The following is a 6,179-nucleotide window of genomic DNA, read 5'->3' on the forward strand; positions in this document are numbered from 1 at the left end:
AAAAAAAAAAAGAAAACATAAATGATGGGCCAGTGGTGGTGGCATTGGCACATACCTTTAATCCCAGCCCTCTAGAGGCAGAGGCAGGCAGATCTATGTGAGTTCAAGGCCAGCCTGGTCTACAGAGCTAGTTCCAGGACAGCCAGGGCCACACACAGAGAAACCCTGTCTCGAAAAAACAAAAAACAACAACAAAAAAAAAAGTATTGATGAGACCAGAGGAAAGAAAGTCAGTGGCTGAAGGCAGCAACCTCCCAACCTCCAATAAAAATCCCCAAACTGCAGACTTCAGCAATGCCAGTTCTCTTTGCGCATGTCAGGGCCTTGGGCCAGCCAGGTAGACCAGTGGGCATCATTGCTTAATGCGCAAACCTGACTTTACCTGAGTCCTCAGAACCCGAATAAACTGATTTCACAAAGTGTGTCATGCTCTCACATATCACACACACACACATGCAGGACTGTGCGTATGTGCAATCACACACACACACGCATATACAACATAGCCCTGAGGTTTCTAGACCGAAGGTTCTATTTTTAGATCATTTTGTTGAAAGGAGACTTTGAGTAAGTTGCCCAACCTCTCTAATCCTTTCTCTCCATCTGTGAGTGGAACAATCACAGGATTGTGAAGGATTAAATGAGATGCAGTGTTTTGCTCAGAAATGTTTTTATGTTGTTTCTGTTCTTGTTTGGGAATTTTTTGTTTGTCTGTTTCATGCTGAGGATTAAACCCCAGGCCACAATAATGTTAGTCAAGAAATCTACCACTGAGCTATATCCCAGCCCTCAAAAAAGTTCTATTTTAGCATCATTGCCTTAGAAAAATGTAATCTAGAAGAAAACGCTATTTGGGGATTCATTTCTGTGGTCGTCATTGTCACTGTTTTTGAGACAGTCTCATGCATCTCAGAGTGATCTTAACTCATGTAGCTGAGGCTAGCCTAGGCGTCATGATCCTCCCACCCTCACATCCTGGGTACAGAGATAAAAAGCATACCCCTTAGGCCTAGCCAGCTAATTATAAAAATAATTATTGAGCTGGCAAGACAGCATATCAGGCACTTGCTACCATATCTAATGACCTAAGTGCGACCCCCAGAAACTAACCCCCAAAAGTTGTCCTCTGACTATACACACAGAAATAAATATAATTAAAAAGACTTTTTTTTAGAAAGTAGTAACTGCTCTATTTGTGTCACCTAGACAAGGCAAAGCACCAAGATATTTCAAACACGGTCTGCAACACAAAGCTGTGCATAGACAGGGCCTGGGTGGGACAATGAAACAGACCTATAAGTCCCAGGACTAGGACTCCGTGGTTCCAGAGAACCCGGCATGTTTACAGTGGCATAAATGCCCTTTATGCCTAACAACTACATAACCTAACAAAAGTTACGCAAAACTTAAAACAGGACAGATTTATGTGATTATGAGAGCCCACACTGCATGGACCTGTGTGTTCCTGGAGCATGGTGCTCAGTGTTCAGTGGACAGCTGTCAGCTCTTGCCCTGCCTGCTGCCGGCTCTTTGGAAGAAGCAGTGTGTTATTTGCAGCTGCCCCACCCCTTTCCTGGAGCCAGGAGACAGAACAGAAGTACAGAATAGCAAAGTTCTCTTGTTACACGCCAATAGAGGCCAGTGCTGCCAAGACCGTATCTGAAAGCCGCCATCACTATTGTCCTAGATATTCCAAAAGAGCCTAAGCTAGTACTTTTTAAAAAAATAATGTATACTTTTTAATCTATTGATTTTTCTTTTATTGGTGTCTTGCCTATATTGAATCCTGGAGTTACAGACAGTTGTGAGCTGCCATGAGGGTGCTGGGAATTGAACCCAGGACCTCTGGAAGAACAGTCAGTGCCCTTAACTGCTGAGCCGTCTCTCCAGACCCCCAAGGCTAGTTCCTGAATGTGTTTGTCCACTCAGGGTTCTCCTGCCTTCTGCCAGTCTCTGGGTGCCGTTATCCTCAAGAAAGATTTGCTCACTGTTCTCTTTTTTTAAATTTATTTATTTTCTGTGCATTTGTGTTTTGCCATGGGTGTCAGGTTCCCTGGAACTGGAATTATAGACAGTTGTGAGCTGCCACATGGGTGCTGGGAATTGAACCTGGGTCCTCTAGAAGAACAGTCAGTCCTCATAACCACTGAGCCATCTCTCCAGCCCCTTGCCCAGTGTTCTTAAAGGCCAAATAGGGATAAATTTCTTTGTCACCAATGGCATTCCCCACCTTTATCCACATCCACATTCACACTCTGTGTGTGCTCGTGTGTGTATGTGTGTGTGAGTGTGTGTGCGTGTTAGGAGGAACCGTACCACGAGGAACATGCAGAGATCATATGACAACTGTGTAAAGTCAGATATCTTCTTTCCATTTTATGTGGGTTCTGGGAATTGAACTCAGGTCATCAGCCCTGGATAGTGATTAGTCAACTGAGTCATCGTGCTTGGCTCTCATGGCCTGTTTCTGCCCCATCCCCAATTCCTGAGTCAAGTCCTCTGGCTTTTCAAAAAAAAAAATATTTAAGCCCTTATCAGTAGCCTTTCAATAAATGTATGAATTGCTTCTAAATGCCAAAGTCCTCTTGTGATACAGTGAAGACTCCTGACTAACTTGCCTCTGATAGAATTGCAGTGGGTGGCGATGGCATTTACCTTATGGTCACACTCTCTTTCCCATGGCTTGCCAACCTCCCCACTAGAACTTGGCTCCTCTCTACCAGACTCTTCCTGGGGGCCAGAGTAGCCTTGCCCCCTCCTCCCTGCAGCTCACTGCCTTCCTCTGACCCCAGTCTGGGCACAGGCACTTGTGCCTTCAGGCCATCCTGACATCCCAGCATGGTGCCGGCAGGAGAGACTCCAGGCGAGCGGCACAGAGAGGCAGGAAGGAAGTAGAAACTTCTTATTTTCACATTTTAATAACATAAGTTCATTTATTTAGTTCCTGCATTGTGCCAGCTTTGTCCAGGCACGACTCATAGCAATGTTTTGGGGTAGAGCTGGAGAGATGGCTCATGGGTTAAAAGTACCAGACATTCTGCCAGAGGACCTGGGTTCAGTTTCCAGCATGCCAGTTGATTCACTTCTGTGACATTAATGACAGGGGATCCATCACCCTCTTCTGGCCTCCGGGGGCACCCACTCATACATGAAGTGAAAATTAAAAAATTTAAATACTTTAAGATGTGGATAACAATTTTTGCATTTTTTGATGAGAAAACAAGAATTTAAAGAAGTGAAGAAAGACAAAATTGATGCCTGAAACCTCCTTGAAAGTAACTGGCTAGGGGCAGAAAATGCCTCAGCAGGTCAAAGAGCTTTACAAGATTAAGAACTCAAGTAGGAGGGAATCAATTCCCCAAAGTTGCTCTCTGTTTTCCACACTCCTGATGTATGCTATACTTGTGCCTACACGCGCACACACATACACACACACACACACACACACTATGGATGGATGGACATGCGTGTATATATATTATATATAATATCATATATTATGAATATATAAATACACACTATAATAATTTTAAATATTTTTAAAATAATACATGGGTAGAAGGAAGGAAAGCAGAATAGAGACGAAGCAAAACTAGCCATGGGTTGATAATCTTCCCAGACACATAATGGACATATGGAAGGTCATTATGCTATACCAAATTTCATGTCTACATTTCGACTTTTCAATTATTAAAAATATTTTCAGGACTGGGGATGTAGGCTCAATAGTAGAATGCTTGCCTACTACGCATGAGATCATGGGTTAAATTCCCAGGACCAGGAAAACAAAATTAATTAACAAACAAAACTAAACTTTATAAAGTCAAATGAATAATAAGTCATATGAGGTCTTCATCTCAGGCTCCCAGCTTTAGTGTCTGCTCTCTCAACTTCTACATGTGGTTTCTGGTAAGGTCCCTAAAAAGACCTAAGTAGAAGTCGTAAGTGATATTCAGAGATATCAACAGAGATCAAAAACCTGTTAACTAATCTCTGTTCTTCTTCTCCACATCAACGGGGCTGTAGAGATAGATGATGGCTTGGCAGTTAAAAGTCCCAACTGCTCTTGCACAGAACCTCAGTTTTGTTCCTAGCACCCACACCCCACCATCACCTGTAACTCCAGCTCCTTGGGATCTGCTGTATCTTCTGGTCCCCGGATCCCTGCATTCACATGTGCACATACTCACACACGGACACATAAGCATAAACAAACAAAAGCCCGGCAGCGGTGGTAGCTTTTTGATCACACCTTTGATCCCAGCACTCGGGAGGCAGAGACGGGCGAATGTCTGTGAGTTCGAGGCCAGCTTGGTCTATAGAGCGAGTTCCAGAACAGCCAGGGCTGCACCGAGAAACCTTGTCTTGAAAAACAAATGAAAAGGAGCCACGTAGGTCACACACAATTTAATCCCAGCGCTCAGAAGGCGAAGGCAGGTGGGGTTCTGTGAGTCTGACGCTGGTCTGGTCTTTCTAGTGAGTTTCAGGCCAGCCAGGGCTTCCTAGTGAAACCCTGACTATAAACAAATAGATCACACACACACACACACACACACACACACACACAGCAGTGATAAAGAAAACACTTTCCATTTTTCTGCCTGCCTTGGAGGAGGTAGAGACACAGTTCCACAGAGCACTTGGCAAGCAAAGTTTTCTAAAAACACCCAGCAACAGCTGTCCTTGGTTGTCACTGGACCTGCCAAAGCCTGAGTCAGCACCACACCACTTCCCAGCCTCCCCTGGGAGCCAGAGCTGACTTGCCCTTTCCTGGCTGGGTTGAACAAGTCGGGCCAGCCTAACTCTACCCTGTCCCAGGATTCTCGTCAGTGGATAGAACCTCCTGTGTGATTCTGACCTAGGGTCCTCTAGTCACCCAGAGCAGGGCCTAAAACAGTGGTTCTCAATCTGGGGTTCTCAACCCGAACAGTGTTCACATATCAGATATCTGATATTTACATTACAATTCATAATAGTAGCAAAATTACAGCTATAAAGTAGCCACAAAATAAATTTATGGCTGGGGGTCACCACAACATGAGGAACTGTACTAAAGGGTCGCAGCATTAGGAAGACTGAGAACCACTGGTCTAAAAGATGACCAGCCAAAGCTGGGGATGGTGGTGAACGGCTTTAATCCCAGCACTCAGGAGGCAGAGAAAGGTGGCTATCTGGGTTCGAAGCCAGCCTGGTCTACAGAGCGAGTTCCAGGACAGTCAGGGCTACGCAGAGAAACCATGTTTCTGAAAAAAAGAATGAGGAAGAAGAAGAAAGAAAAAAAGGAAGGAAGGGAGGAAGGCCTCTGAAAAAAAAAATCCCTGGATAGAAAAGATAACTCAGACACCAACATCTCCTGCCATTTGCCAAATCTTCCCTTCTCTGGATTGTTCTGGAACTGACTTTAGGAGAAACACAGAAGTAAATGTAAAAGCACCCTTCAGGTCCCCACCTGAATCATCCGTGTAAGGCAAATGGGAGGGACTTGAATTAGATCCCCAGAACACACGTCTTAAAGGCCTCATGTGGCAAGCAAGTTTGTAATTCCAACACTGGGAAAGCAAAGATAGGTGACCCCTGGGGTTTGCTGGTGAGTTAGCCCAGTTGAGTCAGCAAGTTCCAGGTCAGTGACAAACCCTATCTCAAAAACAAAGGAGATGGTACCCAAGGAGTGATATCCTAGGTTGACCTCTGGCTTCCACACACATGTTCACACATGTGCACCTACACATTCTCTAACACATACACACAGCAAACAAACAGATAAATTGAAAAAGGAGAGTGAGAGCAATCCTCCTAAACAACAAAAGAGTCCACCTCTAGGTTCAATCCTAGAAGAGATCAAGATTGGGGCAATACGGAAACCAAATTATTATTTTTTAATATTACCTTTAAAAGATTACACTTAGTGTGTTTGTGTGTGTGTGTGCATGTGTATGTGTGTGTGTGCATGGGTGTGTGTGCATGTGTATGCGTGTGTGTGCATAGGTGTGTATGCGTGTGTGTGCATGGGTGTGTATGCATGGGTGTGCATGGGTGTGTATGTATGTGTATGTGTGTGTGTGCATAGGTGTGTGTGCATGTGTATGTGTGTGTGTGCATGGGTGTGTGCATGTGTATGTGTGTGTGTGCATGGGTGTGTGCATGTGTATGCGTGTGTATGTGCATGGGTGTATGTATTC

This window comes from Microtus ochrogaster, linkage group LG3 (assembly GCF_000317375.1).
Source record: "Microtus ochrogaster isolate Prairie Vole_2 linkage group LG3, MicOch1.0, whole genome shotgun sequence".
NCBI lineage: Eukaryota > Metazoa > Chordata > Mammalia > Rodentia > Cricetidae > Microtus > Microtus ochrogaster.